Genomic DNA, 25,503 nt, shown 5'->3' with positions numbered 1-25,503 from the left:
TCTGAGGTTCTGGCCTGGACGTGAGCGTAGAGGCATCAAAGCCTACCTGCCAGCTTTGGCCAGATGGTGGATTGAATATAAAAAAAAAAAAAAAAGGCCTGACCTTCACTGTGCCTAGCTTAGTTATAATTGTAAAGTTTTAAGTTGCCCGTCTGTTGTTTTTCTGGGCAAGAGCTGCATTTACTTTGACTGTTGTGGGAATTTGAATTTTCTCATTACAAAAAGAAAGGCTCAGTATAACTGATGACATCTTCTTTATTAAATTCAATAGGAGCAGTCTTGTCCAAGGGTGAATTGTGGAGAAATTTGAATGTGTCAGAACATAAGTGTCTCGCTGCTATGGGAAAAGCAAAGGGTCCTGTTTTCTTTGATGTCCCTGTGCGTTTAATTTGTGTTATTTTTAAAAAAAAGTTTTCCTAAATGTGCTCTTTGACTTTCAGTTTACAAAGTAGGGTCAAACATACAACTATTGCTATAATGTTGTCCTGCAAACTGTTACTGTCAGTGCTGTTAATAGAATGTTTTCCTTCATCGAATGTACACTGCATGTCGGTGAAGTTGTGACTCAAATGAGTAAAATTCATTACTCAATACTCAAATCAGTAGGAGGACCAGACATATGTACAGCAATGGCTAGTTCATGTCATCATTTGGTTTTACTTATCTACCCATAACAACTTCGTCACCAGAAACAAAACATCCTGTCCTAGTCTGCATAATGAGTCTTTCCGGAGCAGAGAGAAGAGGTGTAAGCTCCAGATGTCACTCGAAAACACAAAGCAAGCCATCAGCACGATGTGTAAACAGCTCAAAAACAGGGGGATACCAGACTGTCATACGGCAGCCTCATTACATCCCACAAAAATACAACTGCCCCTGTGCAAAGGTTTGGCAGAATGGAGGTGTATTCATCTTTTGGCTGTTTGCTAACAGCCTGGTTGGCACCACTCTGCCAAATTCTTGGAGCCAGATTGAAGTGGGCCTCAGATCTGGCTGTTGTCAAGGCTGCCTGTCTGGAGGGAAAGAAACAACCAGCTTCAAGAAAACAATGGAGAGGACTCAATCCAGCCTTCAAACTCTAAGGAGAGGCTGACACGAGATTTACAGAATGATGCAGGCTCTTTCTTCTCAGGGGTAATATCTTCATACCGGATATTGGCTTTGTGGCCCTGCTGCTAAACCGAGCAACCCCCATTGTTCCTTAAACATCGGTCCCCTCCGCTTCTTATTAAATAGATGTTGAGATCTTAACACCAATATGAGCCTAAGTTTAATATTGTGCGTTTGTGTTTTTCATGAGACTGCCCGTCCTATTGCATGAGTACTGCAGTGTTGTATACGCAGGAGAATATTTGATGTGTTGTCTAGAGAGGCGAGATAAATGGACAGTAGGATGGTCAGTTGTTTATCTCAATTGCAGATATTGGAATCTGAGAAGCACTGGATGTAGTCATGCAGTATGTGTTGCTGTTGTTGTCTGGTAATGGGGACTAAATGCAAAAGATGCAGTAGCACTTGCAAGACCATCTTTTGCAGTAAATGTTGATCGTTTGCTGAGTTAGCTAGATGGCTAGATAGGACCGGATATTATGTTTGTGTGATTTATGATGATGATTCATGTATTTATTTGGAAGTGACATGTACATAAAGTACCTTTCCTTTTGACTGAAGGCACAAGAACAGTTCAATGTGATTAATCTCCTTTGTGATTAATCTCTGATGCTGTCACTTTAACCATCAATTAATCTGCCGATTATTTTCTCAATTAATCAGTTCGTCGTTTAGAGAAAACACGCCACCTACAGTTTGCCTAAGCCCATGGTTGTGGCTTTAATTTGCTTGTTTTGTCCGACCAGCTGTCAAAAACCAAAAGATATTCAATTTACTTTCATATTTGACAAAGAAAAGAAGCAAGTCCTCGTATCTGAGAGGCTGAAACATCAGAATATTTGTAAATTATACCCGAGAAAAGACAAAAATGGCCCCATGGCTCTTTATATCATAATGTTTGGTGCGTGTGGTATATAAAAAGGGCCTGAGTGAGGGCGTAACATGAAAAACACTCCATATGCCAATCCATTCTAGCTTGGCCACTCTGCTGATGATGAGGCTGATGGCTTTAGTCTACAGACAAAGCAATGAAACCTCTGTGATAATAATGTTTGAGCTCACCTCCAGCAGGCTCCCACGATGAATGTTTGCTGTGGATATGAGTGTGAAGGCAGGACAGCGTGAGACGGCTCTTTTGAATATGAGCGAGAATGAAAGATGGAAAGACAGGCTACCAAAGCTGTGATGGTGCAATATCTATGAAAGCAATGAAACAGGCTGAAACACACAGATGAGAGATTTTTTTTTTTTTTTTTCTGGAAATTTTCCTTGTCAGGATTAGGTTAATGAAAAATGAAAAACCCCATCATGCCACATTTATGTCAGCTTCAACTTTGCGCTGTGTGTATCCACTCCCTGCAATTTTAAAACACAGCTAACTGGCATTTTGATATGCGTTCTTGACATTTAGACCAAGAGATATAATATTTAAACTGTTCCTGACATCTGTTTACATTTTTATGTGATGCTTCTTAAAATAGTTATTTACTGTATTTTATTCTTTGTTGCACAAGTAATTGCCTTGTTCACTCTCTGCTAATCATACAAACAAAAAAAAAATTACCAAGGTGATGAACACTGCTTTGGTTGATTTCAGGTTGTATTCCCTGCATGTGATTTGAGTGCAGTGACCTCTTCTTTTCAGGCCTCCTGTGGTGAAGTTTAGCTGTGGGGCCCTCACTCCCCATCACTCAGGGTAGAGGGTCTGTTCTTGACCACCTCCACTTTAAAAATAGACATGTCTTTAGGCCCTCTTCACCTAGCTTATTGGCTGTCAATGACTGCCAGTGAGGCCGACTGGTATCCCCAGGCATTTGAAGTCTATTTTAGGACCATATATCCCAATGGGCAGACGGTGAGGTGTTTGTTTTTCAAACCCACATGACTGTTACACATTCATGAAACACCTTCTCGGTAAAAGCACCGAGTTGGCTTTCAAAGCCCTCCTGCTGTCTCCTGGTAAATATCAGCCTCTAATTAGCGGCTGTTTATATCTTTCACGGCATCATCTTTTGGAAGACAGCCGGCCAGCGTTGGTACTGATTTTCTGCCTTTAGAAATCAATGGACAAAACCTTCCTCTATCCTCTCTCTCCATCTGTATGTTTCTATCTAGAGAAGAAGTGATAAATCGGTCAATATTGGAAAATGTCGCTTTCGTCCACAGTTTGGGAGGAAAATTGTGTTTTATTTTGGAAAATAGACTTGTTAATTTCCAGAAAAGGAACTTAAAAACTTACAGCTGAAGTTTGCTTCATTACATCATATTTCTGAGTCCTGCTAACGGCATGCAAATTTTAACACCCCCTGACATGGTGTGAAATTGGCCACCCCACTTGCATCTAATTTGGAAGGGTAACACCTCCTCTCTCTGAAGGGCCGCAGTTTCCTTACTCCCAATAATAATCCCAGATTTCTTTTAACAGCAGTATCTCTGCAAGAGCCAATTAAGAAACACTATGAAGCCAGTACACAATGCTGCTTAGGTCATGTTAGTTAGACTTGTTAAGATATATGACCTTTCTACAAGATTAAATTTTTATCATGGACTCCGTGTTCTCCATGAAATGTTTTGATTCATATAGCTTGTTGGTATTTTGAACCTATTTAAGTGGCCCGGCACGCGTTGTTAATGTATTACTGCTTCATGGTGTACCATCTGCTTCCTGCAAATGAGACCACTATTTTCTGTCACCAATTATTGCAACACTCAACATTTTAAAATTGGGAATTGAGGTTTGGGTGAAGCCAGTCTTTCATGATAACAACCTCAGTGGTTATGTGGTAGAACTCATTTTAGAAAGTTAAATACTGCGTGAACCGTTTTGAATTTTTCAATGTGTAAAATTATGCCTGTATTTCTTGAATGATCAAGTCACCTTTACCTGAGAATGATCATTTCTTTTCTCTCTCACTGCCGCAGCTCAACGCTCCTGTTTAAACAGAAATTTGTGTTGTTATATTTTCTAAATTTACATTGTGTTTGAGTCCTGGACACCTGCTGTAATGTTCATCAATGATAATAATGCGGTGTGTGGAAGAGATTTGAGCATATGAGGGTTGATGTCAGGTGATTTGCTGTATTAACTAAAAGGGTAAAAGGTTTTTCTCTGTCCTTCTAGAAGGATGGGTTTGGAAGCATTTAGTTTAATTACAGTAAATGGACTATTATCGGAAATCACGCCACCTCTCCGGAGTATCAACCTACTTCTTTTCACCTCATAGTGGACACTGGAAAATTTTACTGGTACTGAACTGTATTAATTAATGGCGACTGCACTGGTTAACTATTGTAAAACCTGCGCCTTCAGGCGGAGGTAGTTTTTATTTAAAACTGTGGCTGGTAATTTGAGGCTGATGCTGCACATCTTTGTTAAAAAACCTCCAGTAACCCATTAATTTAACTTTCAAAGAAGCCTGATTCATATGTCTTCATGGACTCATTTGACATGTTTAATTACATTCTACCAAGCACTGTGTTTGGAATATACCACGTGTGTGTTATGTAATGTTGTCTTTACTCAGTGGCTTATATTTCTCTGTGCAGCTTATGTCTTAAAGGCAGATGTTTTTATTCTTACACTGTGGACACTGACAACATCCTATTTCTTTTTCAGCAAGCTGCCAATTGGAAAGGAAGACTGGAAGAAATCCCTCTGAGTGAAGATACTGTAAGTGTCCAGCCATTAACGTCTCCACTGAATCTTTTATATGACCTGCGTATGTAATGGACGGTATAATGCCAGCCATGTACAACATGCTATACAATCCCAAATTCCAATTTCCCTGCAATTGTGTAATTCATATAAGTGGCCTCTTTATATTTACTGAAAAGGACACATCTTATCCTCCTGTTATTCTGACACATACACACACTATCAGTCAAATCAGTAAATCCAACAGGGAGTCAGGATGCCTGATGGCCTCTGGTCTCATTTGAGATGCAGACATTGTCCTGTTGCTTCCTTTAATGAGATCTGGAGGCGTGCAATCTAATATTCACCACCGAGGCTCCAACATGGCCCCTGAGCCTGTAACCCAGAAGGCTGTGTGCTAATTCAATGGAGTGAAGTCAGCTGTGATCAGGACTAGAGTGTCCATTCAGTCAAAAGGATGAGAGGCATTAGCCTTTTCTGGACTGGACTTAAAGAGGAAAACATAGGTTTGGCAGCAAAGGAGCATAAGGTCTGCTGATAAATAACAAATACACATGTTGCAGAGGAACAGTTTTCATACTGGGTGAAGTTCTCTACTAACAATGTGTGCTACTGATGTTCCTCAGGCTACACTAACTTCTATGAGGCAGAGAATTAAAAGTAAATACTGTTTAAACACATTTTCACACAGGTATTTTACAGCTGAATGTTGCTGGACAGGTTTTGCTTGGTTGCAGGTTGGAGACGTAGATTTGCAGAGATTAGTAATTAGCAGCACTGTCCGATTTGACGTAGCGGAGCACCCACTCCTCTCTCGATGATGAAGCTCCCTGTGTCCGTCCCAGCTGTCACCAGTGATTGATGCACTGTGCACTTCCCACCTTCGCTTGCCAGTGTTCACTGCTGTTTACGTCTCATACCTGATCTAACATCCAGAGATGTCTCAGCCTCCCCTTATTAGCGGGGCATATTAATCATCCTTCATGCCAAATGACTGGGTTAAAATCCCAGTGTGCCGTGGTTCCACATTTTGCCTGAAGGAAGTCAAAGCCCAGAGATTTTATTATATATCCTTTAAACTTCATATTCACCAGCCGCTGATAATCCCCATAAAGAATTGTTTCCCACTGTGTCGCAAAAGACCAGAAATGCTTTGACCAAATTATACATGTGAAAAAAGACAAGCCTTAAGTGCCTCCAGCATCACAATTTAGTTGTTTTGTGGAGTGGATTCATTGTTCCTCCACTTCTATTAAACATCATTATGGAGAATTAAAAAAAAAAAAAAAAACTTATGTTCCATTTAGTAATTTTCTAGTGTTATGGCAGCAGTTTTTTGTTAGTGTCTGCTAATTTGCAAGTGTTTCATGGAGGTCGACCCAGACAGCTGTGTAACCTCCTGGCATTTTCAGTGTGCAGATAGCAGAGAAAGGTTTGCACGCTGGATCGCTTTGAAATTCGCTTTACCTTAAAAACCAACTGTGGCTGCTGCAGAGGGCACCTGCCCTTATTTAACTGCTGAAAGTTTGGTGTTTTGACTAGTTGCTAGTTTGGGTTTTGCTCTGGTTGATGTTTTTGTTGACACACCCTTAAATAGATATGTGAGTATGTTGTTGTTGTTTCCTTGATCCTTAATATTAGCCTTACAGCTCCTGCTTACAGAGAAGTGATGAATCCGCCAGAGGATGTTATCTCACTCTCATCTCATGGGGACTCTCATTCAACTGATAAGCTCTTACTTAGCCAGGACTACCTGAGAGAGTGTGAGTCGGCTTTAAAGTAAAAGTTGAGAAGTAATAATTTAGTCTAAAACAGAAATAAACTAGACTAACCAGCAAACGTGTATCTTTGTGGGTGTGAGGACACTAAACCGTGAGGTGTGTCATCATCTGAATTTAAAAAAATTTGTCACTTGACTGAATTCTCAGGGAAATAATGGAGCAGTGACTAATGACTGACAAGATACTATTATTCAGTCAGTGTGATAAATGATTAGGTTGCTAACTGCACACAGTTTAGAAATATCATAGATGCTGAACACTCCCCCTGATGTGAGTCTTCAGAGATTTCGGTGCTGAGCAGAAGTCTTTAGCCATGACTCTGTGGACGGCATAATCGGTCTTTCGGTCGGTCCACTGCTTTGCCACAGACTAAAACATCTCTACATCTACTTGATGAACATTATGGTTCTTTGACGGTTCTTATATGGTGCGTGTTTCTGGCTTTGTGGCTTTCTGACCTTCATGGCTGTAGACTCTTAGTCTTGATATGGGATCATTGCTCACTGAAATAAAAACCTTAATCACATTTCACATTGTGAAATTCATTACTTTATACATATATATTAAACCGATGCATGTAGTCTCAGCTCACTTGAAAACATGATGATCAAGGTGATGATAACCACTGGGCAAATCTCAGTTAGGTTTAACCTTATTTGTAAAAGACCGGCTCAAAGATCTAATCGGAGGTGACAGATAGTTTCCTAATTAATATTTTCAGACTTCAGTAAAACCTAATCATGTGTTTGTTTGGTAGTCAAGTGAACCATGGAAAAAAAAAAACAGGCCAAACCAAGCAATACAGGTGAAAAAAATGAAGGTATTAAATGAGAGTTAAAGGGACGTGGAGCCAAAGCTTTTCATAACAATTGCTCTCCCATACTAGCTTCATAGGGGTGATAATATTTATAATATTTCCCAGAGCGTACTAGACCTCTATCAGCCAGATTTTCATTCTCTCTTTTAGCTTGTCATTGCCAGCACAAAATGAAATCCTCCTCCTTCACTGTCAAGGTTAGTATTCAGCCATGTTTCCTTTTCAGAGGGGACAGACAGCACTCCTTGTTCCCCTTTTTAATCTTGCTGTGCTGCTATTTCATTTCCTGCCTTGTTCATTGAATCAAATCCGAGCCTGCTATTCGATAATGGTGGGGTGACACCAGGCAGACATATTTTATGTCACTTAGGCCCAGGAATTTTCTGACAGAACAAAAACTGTAGCTCTTTAATTGATGTCTTATAATCTACATTATTATGAAAAACAAGTTCATACGTTTTTATTAGGGAAATAAGATACTTTTTGCCAAATTTAAATACTTCCAGACAGATGACATGTTAAAAAGAGAATTAAAAACTTCAAATGATTTTTTTTAAGTTGTGATGGTTCTTACACCCTGAATACAGGGGAGAATATCCAGAGAACTGCATGTTCATAGTTGCAGTGAAGTGTGTAATATAAATGAACTACTTTTTAACCAATTTTGAAAAAAAATGATTAGCGTAATAATCATTAACCCGCAGTTGCTATGGTTATGATCCATGTGGGGACAGTCTGGGCAGTTTTAATGGTCATTCTTGCTCACTGAAGCCAGCTGTTCATCCAGCCTGGTCTTCCAAAAGTCACTGCTGCAATACAAAGTCCAGGTAAATAGAAAGTTGAGTGAATCAGCAGAAAATGGATCGATGGATGGATGGATGGAGTACAGTAACTGATAACTGATATAACTGGTGGCTTGAGTTACAAAACCAAATCTCTTTATAAACTGTAATTGTCCTTTAAAACAGACTTTCATAGTTTTCAGAGTCTCAAGATCCAGTGTGGGTGTGAATCTGAAACCGTAGCACCACCCTGTAAATACTAAAGTGCTACTGTGGTCATATGCTGCATCATATGATCATTACAGTGTTACTTGTTTTGAAAATACAGTTTTACAAACTGTACATGCCACAGTATACGCAGCATATATAATCAAAATAGGACATAAAGAGCACATATATTTTCTCGCAACTGTATGTTCTCTTTGTCATGTGCAGCACAGTTTCTCAGTGACTGTGTGTGTGTGCTCGAGGCTGCCACGCAGTGTTTAGTAACCATCAGATGGGGTGGCTTGTCTCTGTCAGTGCAGCTCTATGATCCTTACATGGTGAGAGAGGAAAAAAAGTCCCCTCTGGATAAGCTTAAGAGAAGACAACACATGGGGGGAAGATGGCCTGGCGTGTTCAAAATGGCCACGGGGAGGCCATTTCCCACAATGCTCCACTTCCCCTGGCTCCTTGGTGTCGATCTGTCCTTTGTGAGCCAAAGTGTCTGAGACACATTGCGGTCACCATGGGCTGGAGGAGATATGACAAATACAAAAGACCGACCCTGTTTGCTTCTCTCCCTTGAGAGAAGAACGTGTGGCTCATTGATATTGTATGAGCCTAGCTGTCAAAGACACTTGTGGTTTCTTTGGAAGGCTGTCACATTCATTAGTTAAGTTTCAGAAAATTGGCATATATCTTTAATAATTAAAAAAAAGCTACACTCTAATAAAACTGGTTGAATTTCAAGTACTTAGTGTCCTTGCATTTCAGTAAGTCTCGCTTTGATAATGGAAATGTGTAATATGTTAGCTGCCGTGCAGATCAGCGGGCCAAATCAATTTAAAAGTCATTTAAATTTCAACTTATTTAAACTGAAACAATTCAGTTTTTGCAGAATTTTCTTTGCCTTTAGACTAAGACACAAGCACAGCAACAAAACCTGCATATTTTAAGGCTGAACAAGAGGATTTGATTGAAATTGATATGATTGGGAGTGTGATTTCTTAAATGGCAGATGTCTCATCCTTGTCATATACAAAGCTGTGGTTGTTTCTTCCAGCTCACGTCCATCAAGGCTTCAACTTTTTTCTCCCCCAAATCAGGCTTATTTTTTCCTGTTGTTACAGCTGCATGTCATCATAAAGCACCAATGAACCAAAGAAGTCACAGAGCCTTTTTTTTTTCTGCCTCACATCTTCCTGGAGAGAGCATCCGCTGCCAAGATTTCACTAAGCCACGTCCTTCCATCAATTAAGGAAAGAGTGTGTCTGTGTGTGCTTTTGAAATGTAATGCCCCTAAAAAGACGGTTGGAGAACAGATTGAACCTGCCCCCCCCAGCGTGCAGAGACATGCACTAGCTCTTTAGTTACTTTTTTGGAGACAGACTTCAAACTTTTGAAATAGTCCATTTTCTGTTCATGTCAGGGATTAGGATTAGAAAAGCAACTGTGTGGAAGGGAACCGCCAGCTGTTGGTGTTTATTTAATTGAAAGCTTTTCTTTTACCTTGAGTTGAAAGTAAACTTGATGGGTGCCATATTTGTCTCAGGACCAAAGTCTAAGATGGCTCACCAACTTACAGTTAGACATTGTTGTTGTCATCCTTGACAGTGATAGAGAGAGATTTCATTCAAGAAATACATGTCTGCTTCTGGTACACAGTGATTACAGTACACAGAAGACACACAGTCCATACTACCTCCACCAAAGTGGTTATATTTTTGGGCCTTTTGTGTGCCTAACCTTTGTGTGTGTTAGCACGATATCTCAAAAACTGCACAGATTTTCCGTGAAGTTTGGTGGAAAGTCAGGCAGTGAGCCCAGGAACAAGTGATTAGTTTTTGGTGTGGATCCAGGGATTTTTAAAAAAAAAGGATTTCCTAACATTTGGAGATAAGGCTCCTTTGAATGTTTGTTGCTGTTTTCTGACTAAGTGCTGCACTTATTTAGTGAAAAGCACCTGGTACACGCACCCATGATTGCCGTTGTGGGTAGTTTGACGCAGATCTGGATCCTGAAAAACATTACTCATTCAGTTTTGGGCATTTTCCAACATTAAACTAATGGCGTCTGCACATTTACAGGCCTGTGCAACCTTGGTGGACGTAGGCACTCTGTGAGGGTTTTCTAGTTATTGATTTATTCTTAGCAGGAATTAAGGGTTAAAGTTAGAGGAAGCAGAGGTTGAAGCTATATGAAAAATTTCTGTGGCTGGAAAACAAACTGTCGGTGTGACTGCAGTGCATTCTCTATGCTTTCAAAAACACTGAACATAACTCTTAGTAAAACAGTTTTACCTGGTGATTGAGAGCCACTGAGCAGGTGTGAAAAAAAAACAAAAAAAAAAAGGGAGAATGAAAGAGACGGAGAGATCCACAGTCCCAACCCACTCCGCTGATTGCTGGCAGAAAGAGGCAAATCGTCTCATGCACCAAAGGTGGCAGAAAAGATGGAAGGCATCATATTAACAGGATCAAAGCTGCTGCATTCTAACCTGTTCCCTGACTGTGTGAAATATCCGCGGCAGGCAGGCTTCGCAAACTGCTCTTAGATCAGTTTCTGGTGACTCACTACAATGCCTGAGCCCAAGGCACTTCCACACAGAGTCAATGTCAATATTAAGCAACGTTTGTTTGGTGTAACACCACAGGGAGGCTAAAACATCTGGGGTTGGGAAAACGTGATACTGTTTGAGTGGCCGGGTGGGGGTGTGTGTAGGTGTGAGGTGAAGACTGTGGGTTTAATTCTTCTTTCCAGTCCTTGGAGAGAGTGGGTGGTATGTTTCTTTTTTTTTCCATCTTTGGGATTAAGCTGTGTCTTGGTAAATATTCAGAGACTAGTATTAGGTCACTGTTGTTGGCACAGTCAGAGCAGACAAGCACGAATGAAGCTCTTAAACATTATCTGGTCTTCACATTCTTCTTTGAGATACAATACAGGACTCTGTGAGAGCCTGGACTCTTCCATTAACCCAAAAACATTTTTCTAGGAAATCAAGACAGATAATAGATAATAGATAGACTCCGGTCCTTCAGTCAGAACAGACTATGGAGCCGAAATGTCACCATTTGTAGAGCTGAAGATGCTTTTAATCTCTCCACATTCTCTTATCTTTAAATTGAAACACCTCTGAGGTTTAGCATTCAAATGTTAGTTGTGTGTTGCTGGGAAGTTTATTCTGACTTCTCCCACTCACTACTGTTTCCCAGAGCAACAAACAGCAGGGATGTGTTTGTTCCACCTGTTAATCTGTGTTGCGATCACGTCAGCAGAGGGTGAATTGGAAACAGCGACAGGATCTAAGGTAATGCTTTAGGGGTTTGGGTACAGTTCCTGCTTTATGTGTCATAGTTTCACTTAATTAAATAAGAAGTTTATGTTTGACATCCCAGATTATATATGTGTAAGCTAAACTATTTTTACACTAATACTGGCTAACCCGTCCAAAGAAAAATATTGTTTTCCTGAGATGAATTTCAGTGAGTTTTCATCCCTTCCATACTTCATTTTCTTTTTGTCTCACTTAAAAATTCCAGTTTTTGTAGTTTTCTGTGCCATTGAAGTGCATCCAAAGTTTGAGCAAAGCAGACATTTGGCCCTCTCACTTCGTGCCTGCAGGCAGCTTTGAATTGGACTGCTAATGGATTGATAGGCCGACTCGGGAGCAATTGAGTTGCCTCTCATCATCACTGCGGCCCAGGCCCGTCTTTCTTACTGAGCGCCATAATGACACACGCTGAAGCTAACGTAATTGCGCTGAATTGTGTGTTTAGCAAACTTAATCTGGCAGGGAAATATTTAAACAGATCACAGGGGTGAACTCAATCACACTGATGGTTCCTGTTCAGCTCGTGACTTTGCATATGAGAGCTCGTGGCCAAAAAGTCCAAAATGGATTAGTAAGACTACAGGGAAAATAATTGTTGCCAGCATGTGAGCCACAGACGTGGATTTGTGGTTTTGGCAGTAATGTATTCTCTGTGTCATGACATTGTACTCATCATATGCAGTACACCTCCATAATTAGCTTTACTCAGGTGTTTCTATCCTATGAAGGCCGTATGGACGGTTTAATGGTTCTGGTTATTGGTTTTTGCTTCAGTGTCTCATTCTCGTCCAGTGATTTCCATCCATTAAAACAAAGCTTTGTCTCCTTGTGATCCGTCAGTGCAGGTTTCATATGTCTGTTCATGGTGGCGTGTTCAGAAGATCATTTTTTAATTATTTATTAGTATCTAGGAGGTTTTCTGGAAAGAACCATGCAATTAAAAGAAAAAAAAAAAATCCATGAATCAATACTTTGTGTACTTAACTCATCTATTATTAACAGTAAAAACAACTGTTATCATGTTCTGATGAATGAAATAAACCGCGTTATTGAACTGTGCTTTAAGAGCAGAGCCAATGAGAGTCACAAAATGGCTGATTGCTGATTTATAAACACGATTGGAGAGGTCACTGCTGTTTCCCCAGCATTTAGGAATCTAGTGCAGCACGAAGGCACCCATCAGAGACAAAATAATCTGTAAAGATCATAAAAGTTGAAAAAAGATGTGACATTTATTAATTTGTTTTAAAATTGTTCCATCTTTGTCATTTTAAAAGCAATAGTTTACCTATAATAACCTAAGAGCACCCTAAATCACAGCAGGGGAGATTCTTTCACCTCGGCAGCCCTAATCTCAGATGTGGTCGCATCTCTGTGTTGAGCCACGCAAAGGAAAAGGGATTTCTCCGCCTAACCGACGGCAGCCTGAGCCAAAACACCCAGATGCTTGTTTAATGCTGCGCTGGCTCACAGTCGGCTGTAAATTGAACATGGGAGTGTAATTCTGGCTGTCTGTTTGTTGTGTTCAAACACCGGTGAACCTTCTGCTTGCGTGGCTTCATCAACGCTCCCCCACTTCAGAGAGGATTTTTAATTCCTCTCTTCCATGTTTGAAGGATGGAAACAAGCTGACGTCGTCGTTCCCATAAAGGATGAGGCAGATGATCTTTTTCCTTGTCCCGTTGCTCTGTCTTCCGTGCAGACAACGTTACAGATTCTGTTTAGTTAATGTGTAACTTCACCATTAGCACTGTGTCAAAGTAGATTTGCAGTCGAGTTGCTAGGTAATAAAACGCCTCCTAAGACTGTGCTGTTATTTCTGAAAACTACGTCAGGTTTTTCACACCTCCGAGAATAAATGCTGCGCTCACAAGCTGCTTTGTTAGACAGATAAGCTGAGGAATTTTGCCAAAATAAAGCCAAAATATCATCATATCTAATTCATTAGGATTCATGGGAATAAGAGAAACTGTCGTTAGTCCTCAAACATGCAGAAGATTCTGTCTTTCTCGAGACAGAAATCTGCTGTAGATGTAACAAATAAAATGGAGAACGGAAATGAAACTCTTCAGCAAGAAAAAAAATGAATGTTCAGCCACGAGGGCAGTGTATAATCAGAAACGCATTTCACTCTTCTCCTGTCCTGTGAACATAAAAGCCTGAAAGATATCAATTCTTAGAAAAGTTGAATTAGTTCAAGAATAAAATGACATGTGCACTGTAATTTATCAGTGTTGTGAATGGTACCTGAGACGTGAGCAGAAGTGTAAACGTATTCCAAAGTGCTTTCACCTCCAGAGCATAAAAGCACCAAAGCCTCCACGTGTCCCACTGGAGTAACTGTCGCAGCAGGGGTCAACATGACGGCACAGTCTTGTCCTTTCAGCCTGGCCCTGTCTGCAGATCGCCAAACTTTTTGCTTTGTGTTTTTTTCCTGCACCTAGCTGAACATATCTTGTAATATCATCCTGAAAAATGAAGAAAATTACAGCATTTAGAGATATATTTTTGCAGTATCCAAGCACACCTTGTCCCTTTGCACTTAAAGATGAAAAAGCCGCATGTGTCTTTTCAGGGCATCTACTCTTGGTAATAGCAGTGAGGCAGCAGGAGCAAATAAAAGCCCAGTTGGTCCCTCAAAGGCAAAGGGAGAGGAGCTGGAGTCAATGAACCCCTTTGCCCCTAGAGTCAAGCTTTTTACAGGCATAGACCAGCTTTGATCATGTACTGGAAAGCCCAAGCTGGAGAGGTGCATTAGACACCGGGGTGGCAATTTTTATTTTTTATTTTTTTTATAATGCTAATGCAATAGGTTTCATTTTTTGGCCTCAGTGCATTGCTTTTATTAAAAGAAGATGTCAGGGGATGAATACATGAATGGTATCTCTCTAAGTTTTGGACCATGTACTCTTCATTCAGTACACTGTGTGAAAAATAAGCTTTGAGATATTAACTTGTGACCTTTAGCTCCCCAACTAGATCACTCTGTGAGAGATCGGAGGTCGCCGAGATCATTCCCACGCATAAAGAAGCTCACTCAGTTCTAGTTTTTTATTATGTGATATGGCTGTGAGTTTTGATAATGAGTGCAGCAAACATACAGTATGTGATGATAATAACTACCCTTCTGGTGATACATTTTAAATACTGACACTGATGCTCTAATGATAGTGTGCTTTTTTTATTTTTCCCCGTTCAGAAGGTTGTTGTTCCAAACACGGCAAAGAGAGAGCTTCCTCTCCTGTTTTGAAAAATGTCAGAAAAGGAAGCAGAAAGGATCGACAGCGGGTTTTATGAATCACCAAATGGATTTAACCATTTATGTTCCCCTGTAATACTGCACAAAAATCACCACGAGTAGCTGGCATCACACAGGTGCATCTGGTGCTTTTTTTTTTTTTTTTTTTTTTTACTGCTGTCACCATGGAGACGACCCCCCTCTGGCCTAGTTTAGCTTGCCTCTGCCCTTCCTAGCAAATAAACATGAATGCAGTTCATACACTACAGTGCTCCGCAGAGAGCAGGCACACTAGCACAGACATCATGATTTACATTCAGCCGCGATAAACCTGAGCGGGGTAGAATTCATGATCCCTCAGACATCACTTAGTCATTCTGACGTATACTGTAGCCGAGTGAAGATAGAGCCTTACACTACAAGGTTATGTACATTATGTACAGTGCATGAAGGTCAGGAAAGGGGTGTCTGTGTAGCACCATTCATGCAACTGAGCCTTATATCCTGGGTTATTGTGTTTATACCATGCTTAAGGAGTGTAACATGCTTTTGAGTGGTTTACTTTTTGCACAATTTGTCGGCTGTGAGATCAAATTTGTGTAAACGGGGTAGGAATTTAAAGTAAAGAACCAAACTGATTTTTCATTCCCTGTAAATTACATGCTTTCACCTCCGGGTTGTGCAGTGCGCTGCATGTAAAACGATAACATTACTGAGGCAATGAATGGCTTTTTATGGGTCATCGTTTGGCTTTTTTTTTTATAGGAGCACGTCTTTAATCTGCAGCTGTTTGATATGGAGTTTGTCTGTATTCCTGTCAAGCCGCTGAATATCTTCAGTCATGTAATACTAGTCTTGTTCATTCTTGACCTCCATATCCATATCCAATCTCTTTTTTTATGATATATCCACCTTCCCTACTCATGTATTCTGGCTGTTTAGGTTCTCCCAGGTACTGTGTGATGCTTCCGGCATATGTATGAATAACAGTCATATTGCCACAGGTAGCTATGAGAGCACTGCCTCCAGTAGATGGATAAACCAGTGTGGGAAATGACAGGGAATGAGATGGGAATCAGCCATCCTTAGTCAAGATGGAGCCCACTCTCAAATGGCAGTCTGCCAGCCAAGCGCGCAGCTATCTCTCCTGCTCCAGCAGACCAGACACATGTCCACATCCATCATGGTCATATGTGACCTAAACTGGTCTAGTCCGTGAACAATACTTATATAGAGTGAGCGGTACAGATGTACTGACACAGTAAATATTGCTTGACCAAGCATTGGCTTGTATAGCAGCATGTATTTACCACATGGGAATATTCACTGGTTTGAGAAACATGATTGTTGTGTTGCATCGCAACCGTTGCTCCTACAGACTCAAACCTTTGACTTTATTGTTCGGAGAATTAAAACATGTTCTTAACCAGTCACAAAACTGGCACATGCTTACTGTCTGTTTGGAAGACACCATTATACCTTTGCATGAAAGGGCCTATGTGCATGAAAAGTATCAAGCTAATGATGCGTCTGTCATTCTTTGACAACAGCTTTCAATAAATGTCCCTACAATATTGGCTATTAAACACCTCATTAAGGTTAGGGAACACTGTTGTTTTGGTAAAACTCAGCATCTTACAACAGGTCTGGTGATATTCTGTTTACTTCTTATTGTCAACAAATTCCATGAAAAGACCAAAACAAAGGGGCTTAATTCTACAAACAAGTGTTCTCTGAGTAACAAAAGCCTCGCAGCTTATTCCTCTGTGCCACAGAACTTGATTGTTTTCCAAATGCTACGAAAAACACATCAGTGAGCAGCACCGTTCAGCTGGATGCCATGTTTCCTCATTATCAAGAACATGGGAGCTGTAGTTTATTTTCAGGTAGTTCCAAACACACCATCCTGCTCCTGTAAGTACTCACTATAGACCACTGAAAAAAAATATAGGAATTAAACATAACCAGTTATGTTGGCAATTTAATTTCCTACAGAACTGCTAACACATAATTAGAACATAATTTGTAAGAGAAAGGATTCACGAGAGAGATACAGGCTGCTGAAATCCTCTGAAACTCTTCTTCGTTATAGAGAATTGAACTTATCGTGGCAGGTCATTTTAGGGCAGAGCTATAAAGAAATTAATAAACACAGATAAGATGACAAATGAGACCAAAAAAAGAACAGACAGTTCATAAGAACTCATAATTGACGATCACCCTACAGCGACCTGAGAAGCAGTAGTTATTTGAGAAACTCTGAATCAGAGTCTTTGCAGTGGATACCTGAGACCTGCATCTCATCTGTAAAGTTTCTTGTCCTCACTGACGGTGAGTCACCCCCAAAGTACCTTGACACAGGAAGTAAACAAGCCTGCCTCTGTTCATCAAGGTAATCTTGTTTACTCAGAGGGCAGTGTCTGTGCAGGACGGCACACTGCCACGGGGATAAAGGCCCACGAGATGGAGATATTGTGATCCCTGTTTTCCTGTCTTTAGAGGAGGCGGGCTGGAGTGGCCTCGCGGCTTGGCATGTGTGCACACAAAATCTGTGTGACGTCACTGGAGACGGAGGGTTGGCCCACAAAGCTGCATCACAAAAACTGTGGGAGGCACAAATGGGCTTTAGAGTTAAAATGCTCAATATGCTAAATGCTAAATATGAAAACTAAGTACAACAATTACTTCTTTATAACCAACCCATGACTGTTGTAATTTGAGACGTCTGCCTCCACATGAGGGGAGTTTACCATTCAAAGAGATCTCTGGGGTTCATAATGACTCCCCCAGTGAGCAGCCATCAGAAGCAGAAGGAGAGGATTGCAGTTGTGTCACAACAGAATAACTCATCCACCAATCCCGCAGCTGCTACGGAGTCAGCATTTTACCCAGGTGCGGCACGTCTCCATCCAAGATTGATTCCAAGTCTTTGGTGTGAACAATGGCAGGCGGGGTGTTGTGTTGGTGGTTAGGGGGTAAGAGTCACACGGGAATACTAAGTGAGTTTTCCTGGCAAAAATAGATCTGTAAAAATGATAAAACACAAATCTCAGTCTCAGGTTACAGCTTAACTGGGTGTCATGTTTTTTTTTTTTCTCTCTCTTTTCATTCCTTGTTCGTTCCACTGTCGACTGTCAATCTCTGCACCTTGTATCATTTATAATTCACTGCAGTTCAGTATTTTTTTTAGCAAACTGAGTGCAGTGTTGAATAAAAACCTTATTATGAATAACAGAACAACGCTTCTGGGCGACATCAGCATGAAATTATACAAGTGTCAAGTATTTTGTTGGCTTTTTTTTGACAATATAAATCTAAGGGAGGAGGCGGATGCAGCAAAACAGCAGTGATATTAAGCAATGAAGATGTCTAGAGACACACTGTACACTGGCTTTGAAATTTAAGCTTTAAATATCGTCACTGTTTGACCAGTGGAAGCATCTTCCTTGGAGCAGATGGTAAACCTGGTGGAGACCTATGCGCATAGAGCTCTGCCTTATGTAGATGTACTGCACAGTGGAGCGTGGTTGTTGTGAGGCATGCTGGGAAACAGTTGCTAAGCACTTCAGTGGCATTTTGTAGTAGGACACACGTGGATGGTACACAGAAGCACAAAGGTAATCTAACAGTACTCTCCTCATTCATTCACAGATCACCTTTCTGCCATTACATCTGTTTATATAGCACCACAGCCACCGCCGTCAAGCCACAGGCCGGTGTACGCCCGGTGTGAAACATGCATGAAGATACACACAATACAAAGTGCACTGCGGTGTTTTAAATCACACCAAGATCAAGTGTGGAAAGTGGTGCACATATTCTTTTTGTGTCTCCACATCATTTATACATCTGGGCCCAGCTGACATATCTGGGGCTTTGCTTTCTGCCTCGCTGCCTGTCAGAGAGGAGAAACGTTCTTTTGATTGGCAGGTTAAACTCTTCAAGGTCAGCTTGCTCTACAGCGCACCCTCTCAGTGTAGATTACTGTGGTAATATCTCTCCTGTCGAGTGTCTCCCACCCCCCCCCCCACCCTCCTCGACTGGTTCTCCGTTTACACTCAGATCTAAAGATTGTGTCCTTGCCTGCTCATCATGTCATTACATAAGCTACCGCACAGGTTGTTGAGCATGAAGATTGTGCTGTATGTTACATTTGCCATATCTGGGAGAGAAATGAATGTCAATTCTGCGAGTGATATCAGTGGGTCGGGTTGGGGAAGGGAAATGGGATGTGTTTGCATGATTGCAGCCTCAGAAATTGGCCAGCATCTGGCCGGGGTCCGTACTCCTCTCAGGGACTGCATCTTTTAAGTTCTATTCTTAGAGCGTTCTTAAAGTGGATAAATCTGGCTGGCATGATGATAAATCAGCTGTAGAAATGTGTCAGCCTTATGTGTGGATGGTGGAGATGAGAGTTATATTTTTTCTTCTAACTTCTTCTAACATCATGTAAAATACAAGTTGGGAGGTCTTTAATGTCTATGGTTGTCCTTTAAGATTATAGAGGACCTTATGATCCGTGACTCTGACTTACTCAAACTTAAAATACTTTTGTGAAAGGTAAGATTTTCCACTCAGTTATAACCAAAAATCCATTCTGCCAGCTCTACCGTAGAGAGAAATAAAACAACGTTCTTGAAAATAAGTAATATGTAGTCCAAAAAAATCTCTTTAGACTCTGAGAGAAAGTCGGGGATGTATTTCTGTCCATTCAGGGATTATTGGTGACTAAAGTGATGCCCTTACTTGCCATTAATGTTTGAGTCTACCATCTAATTGAGCTGGTACGAGTTCTGTGTCATGTGTCACCCAAAGTAGTATTTCTACATTTCTTTCAAGTTATGGGCTTCAGAATTCTTTGCAGAGCGCTGTAGTCTTATGCATCCAGGGAGATGTGGGACAGTGACAGTGAGGTGGACAGATACCTCCAAACAGAGGTAGAATTGAATGAGTCCCAGTGTTTAGTGGTAAAAACTGATGAGCAGAAGGATTGGAGGAGCAAAATGTGAAAACACAGCAGGAAACAGGAACTGTGTTCTATGAAGCCTTACAAAAGAACTTGTGCAGATGGCTGCCGAAAGTCACAAAGGCGAACACTCAGTCGCTAGCGACTAATATCACGATGACATGCTCATTGTGTTCCGATCATGCTATTTGTTATGCATGCATATTTAGCAGCGCATTTCAAATGATGACGCATCATTGATTCGTGCACACGGTTGTAGCGGGGCTTGCTGCCACCACGGCCTGCACTCTCTCTGTGTGATTTACATGTGAGAGCAGCTGGAAAGTGTGTGAGAGCGGTGAGAGCAGCCCTTCAGTGGCACGGAGATATATCCTAATATATTATGAACTGTTTCATAATAAAGGGTATAATTTTAAACCAATAGTTTAATTATCTATAGGCAGTAAAGGAGAAAAACCACAAACTACCATAAGTCATTTGAATATGTTTGAATATGTCTAGTGTTGTGGAAAATGGAATTTATTTACCCTTTCACTTCATATCATAATTTTATACTCTTGATAAGGCATGACAGTTGCATTGGAATGTGAATAAATGTGCTGTCTGCAAATACTTTTCCTTTATGCTGCTGCCAAGTAGAGGTAATGGCTTTTAATCTGTGCATCGGTTTGGCCGGTAAATACACTTTTCAGAATGAATGGCAATCATCTTGCAGTCGCACCACATTCACACGGCTACAGCACAAAGTGGTGTTGATAGTTTCGGCTCCTCCTGCACCGGCGGGGTATTTTTCACCCCTGGTGTTTGGGCCTCAGGACAGGGATGTTGGCTGAGTATCAGTCAAAGTTTTGGTTTAGGGGTGGAATCTTTTACAGCTGGCTAGATTGCTATGACATTTTGTTTGGTTCGCTCCCCAGAGGATGATTCATAATAATTTTGGTCATTTCTTGACCTTTTATCTTGCAATATCCTTTCCAACAAGGTATCTCATAAACCAGTGGCCAGATTTCTGATAAATTTGTTGTGTATTTTCAAACTTCCTGTGGATTGATTCTTACTGACAGCACAAATTTCTACTAAATAGGCTGTGGATATTCATTTTTAATGTAGAGGCAGTGAGTGTAGACAGCACCCAGACCCCCTCACCCATCACATTCTCCACCAGGGCCGTACTGGAAATCTTCCCACACCTCCACAGCAGGCAGCATCTGTTGGGAGGAGATCCCCAGCTGCTCTATGCACCAGTTCTTCGACACATGGTTGGTCTCTACAGGCCGTTCCCTGAATATGGCCAATTGTCTATGAAAACAGTCCATCGATAATGGAGATCTGCCACCCCTCCTCTGACATACATTGATCACCGAGCTGATGGAACAATCAACAGGGGGCAGGTGACGTAGGCTTATTTGTCTGCGTCTGGTTTCTGGATACAGTTGTTTGAGCCCATTGTGTGCGCCGATTATCTGGAGATTTGTGTTGCAAAGCTGGCTTGTTGTCTTTGTCTACCTGCAGTTTGTTCCCTTCAGCATAGTTTCAGAGCAGAAAGATCTCCAAAGGGATAAACAGTACAATACATAAACAACAACTTAGTCTAGTTGATCAAGTTATAACCAGTTATTTACCATTTTACCAACAAAAGAATTATTATTCCGAGCTAACAAGATAAAAAAGTTCTTGTTCTGAGAAACCCCCTGGTGATAACACAGCTGGATCTTACTGTGCATATGTTTCATTCATTTGTTCAAACAAATCTTTCTTTTCATTTTCATCTAGATCTGAGTGTCTGCTGGTGAGTGAGGAGGTAGCATTTAAAGAGACACTTCAGCAGCATTCGTTGAATTGAAGGTGAGTCTCTTTTCCTTTAACTAATTCAAACACAAAGCACCAAGCATCTGTTTTTGCTGTGATGCCACAGCTCTGCAGCGACAGGGCTCCCATTAGGTGTCAAGTGGCCTGCTGCAAAATAAATGCAAGGATTAATTTTTTCCACACTTTGCTCTGAACACTGCAGTGTTTCCAAATCTCAGGGCTTCTCAGAGCAGTCCACTCGTGTCTGTGTTAAAATTCTAGTTGTGGGATTTTATTATGCTGTGCTCATATTTCTTTTCTATTTTCCTTTGATGTTTTCTCCCATTTCTCGATGTAACTTGCTCGTTTCTCGATGGCGATCATTTAACATTCATTTAAACCTATTTTACTGTTGTCTTGTTGCACTGGGGTGGCGGATATTTTGTCGTTCATGCTTTCTGTTTCTTTGAGAATTCAACGGAACATAAATTTAATGAACCATAAAATGGGTTTGCCCCTGTGGAATATCACTGTTTTCTTTTGAGCCTTTAGCATCTTTGCTATAAACAGCCTTACTGCTTACAGCTCGGTCCACTTCTAAATACTATGTGATAATAATCACAACCTTCTGGATGCATTAGAATATTATACTATGTATTGTAAGGGTATATTCTTCAGAAGGTAGGCATGAACATGGAAGATAATGTGTCCTAACCTTTTCTACTTCATAAAAATGCAACAGCATATGTTCGAGAGAAGTTTCTTGCTCTAGCTGGAATTGCTGTAGCTGCTTAGTTGCATATTTACTGGTTTAATTAAAGCTCATTTTATTGGAACGTTCTCAGGCCAAACTCAAAGTGTAACGTACACTCACTCAGAGGCTGACACTGCGAAAATATGCATAGAAAATAAGCAAGTCTGCTTTGACCCTGGAGCACCCTGTGCTGCGTGGAGGACCAATTTATGGATGCGCCCACTGTTTAGATGCAGTGTATGGAAAACTGGCGAGCTGTCAGTTATGCAGCTTGCTCTCTGGCAAGCGGAGCCATCCGCTTGTCTTCACGCCGTGACAATGCTTATGAGTCCGGTACGTAGTGGTTTGAATAATATCTTATTGATTTTACCTTATCTCAGAGGGGAATAGAATCACAAGCCGACTGTAGGGTGCATCCACCTGTCATCGTAAAAGGCACGTTATCAGGAGAAAAAGAAAAACAAGATGAATCATGGGTTGTCTGGGACTCTGATGGCAACTCTTTCTCATGCTGAATACTAAGTACAGAAGAAGACTTGGGACTTTGTTGTTTCACATCAGCACTTGCCCACATTAATATTAATATGGAAATGTGTTGAAGTCACATGCACAGTGTGTAACTGGAAGCACTGGTTCTAAGTTACACAGTGATAAATTATGGCCAGAGTCTAAGCAAACACAGTGTATTTAAGCTCCTGTGTAAAGGCAAAAAAGTGTTCAAGATATCCTTGAACATAAATTTATTTTCAGAAAGCAGTCATGATCCAAAATGAAGCTGACAGGTTAATCATTGAACTGATTAGTCGATTGACAGGACATGAATATTTTATAGATTTCGGAGGCTTCTGTGACAGTAAATCTTTGAATTTTTGACTGTTGATTGGACAAAACAGGACACTGCAGTACACCGACTTTGGAAAATAATCAGCAGCTTTATAAATAATAAAAATAATTGTTCCAAAGCCAAATACATGTGCTGGGTAATATCAGGTAACAGTATATGTATATATGACAATATGATAAATGCAGACGAACAAAGTATCCCATATAAAATGATCAAATTAGTGCTTAGTGCACAAAACAGCGTTATTTAAATAACACATTGCAAACAGAGTCAATTCAAAGACTAGAAACTAAAAACTAGAGTTAAAGCAATAAAGCAGAATAAAATTCATACAATTTTGGAATCATTTAAATAACAGAGGTTTGTAGAATGTATGATATAATTATGTTGTCAGACCAGCCATGAAATTTACTGTACTTTGAAATCACTGTAAACTGCTCAGCATTTCTATTGTGCTACTTTTGGTATATTTGCAATATACATATCACTGATCATCTTCAGGAGTTTGAGTTAGACTTCATTCATCTTGACTTTGGCGTATGGGTTTTGATACGAACCCTTGCGTCATTTGTATTTTATCGTGGATTCAAACCTCTACAATCCTCCCTGTGCTGTCAAACACCTTCCTCTCAATCCACACTTCTGTGTTAAAGTCTGTATTCAGCTGCCAGTGCTGGTTCAGGCAGGGTTCAGTGGCTATTTACTGAGGCATTGTGAGTGATTCTGGCCTTGTTAAATCCTATTTTGTTTTGTGAGCGTGGAGCTTGGCCTCCTCCAGGCATGTGAAGGTGGAGGACGAAGCCGGCATGCCAACTGGGGACCCAAAGAGCAGTCCAATTTTTCATCCTTATTGCCCATGACATATCCAAAGTGGCAGAGCGCCGTCCACGGAGAGACAGAGGAAGGGAGAGAGAGAGACAAAGTGTGGAGCATGCAGCTCAGATGAACTGGGACGAGTGTCTCTCCACTTCCTACTTCCGTCGTCCTGAGCAGGGCCCCAATTTTCTGTGCTAAAACAATGCAATTCACCGGCGTCCATTAGGATCATGCCTCTTTATAACTTACTCTACCTTCAGGCCTGTAGTCTAGCCAGAGAATAGAGTGCATTAGAGTCCAGCTAAGTTCAGGACAATAGCTAAATGAAGATGTGACTTCGGCCATTTACCCCCATCTGTCACTTCCATTACACAGGATTTATTTTTACTGAGGACATTCAGTGATCTGTCGTGTTTGTTGAAACCATCAGTCATTTTAAACACACATGAATTTCTAGTCTGTACAGTTTGTGTGTAATTAGTAAAATAATTTCAGTGTGAATCATCTGGTGTGTTTTGATTAAGACGGATCTATGTTGTGAAAAAAATATCGTGCCAATCAATTGCAGTCATTTTAGCGTGATTTCTTTCTCTCTTTCTCTCTTTTTGGCATGATTACATCTTGTTTTTCTTCTCTCTGAAGATTGAAGTGAAAGCATAATTTATGAGGTCCCTCTATAATACTAGTTCTATGTAAGAAAGAGTTATCTTTGTTTTCCTCATGAGAGGAGGAAGAGCAGTGTTTTGGTTCTAATGGTTCTAAGAGTGTGTTTCCATAAACAACTTGCTGTGATTCAGAATTGAATAAACAAGACTGTGAGATCCGTTCTGTCACATGCAGGCAGTCTAGTGATGGAGGGCCGTGAAGGGCACTGTCAAGGTGACTTCTGGGGATGTTGAACGGGGGGTGGGGGGATCGTTGGTAGGTGGGGTGTGACTTCACAGAGCCTACGTGATGGGAAATTTTCATGAGAGAGACCCCCCCCGCCCCCCCCCCCCCCCCCCCCCCCCCACCTCTAACTCACACACACACTTTTCTTTTGCTTTCATTCTCACGGTTGAGATTAAGATCTCTTGTTGTAATTATTGCTCCGTGAGGCGGCCTAATTCTGCCAACTCGATAGCATCACACCCGTCAGGTGCTATAGAGGGTATCTGCCACCAGCTGTTCATGTACTTTACATGTTCCAGTGGGCTGCAGTGGAAGGCAGCGGCACTGTTAGGTGATACATGTCTGCTGATCGACTGGCTTCTGGAGAGCTGCCAATCCTCCCGGCTTTCCTTTGCTTCCTTCCAGTAAAAGCAAGAAGTGGAAAAGAAAAGGGGGAAAAAAATGAAGAAAGAGAGAAAAAATAAAAGGAAGACCTTTGGTGTTGGAGATTTTTAGCACCTGGTGTACAATAAGGGCATCAATCATC

General features: G+C 40.9%; 1 protein-coding gene across 1 annotated transcript in view; it reads left to right on the top strand.

The window, feature by feature from the left end:
• Positions 1–4,719: 4,719 nt before the first annotated feature.
• The window catches only part of syt1a (synaptotagmin Ia), a 96,807-nt gene continuing 76,023 nt past the window's right edge, over positions 4,720–25,503 (top strand). The window contains exons 1-2 of the mRNA XM_041030378.1: positions 4,720–4,780; positions 21,658–21,729. The gene's annotated coding sequence lies outside the window, so the exon portion shown is untranslated. The remainder of the gene's footprint in view (positions 4,781–21,657; positions 21,730–25,503) is intronic.

This window comes from Toxotes jaculatrix, chromosome 22 (genome assembly GCF_017976425.1).
Source record: "Toxotes jaculatrix isolate fToxJac2 chromosome 22, fToxJac2.pri, whole genome shotgun sequence".
NCBI lineage: Eukaryota > Metazoa > Chordata > Actinopteri > Toxotidae > Toxotes > Toxotes jaculatrix.
This window is presented reverse-complemented; position numbering and strand designations above follow the sequence as displayed.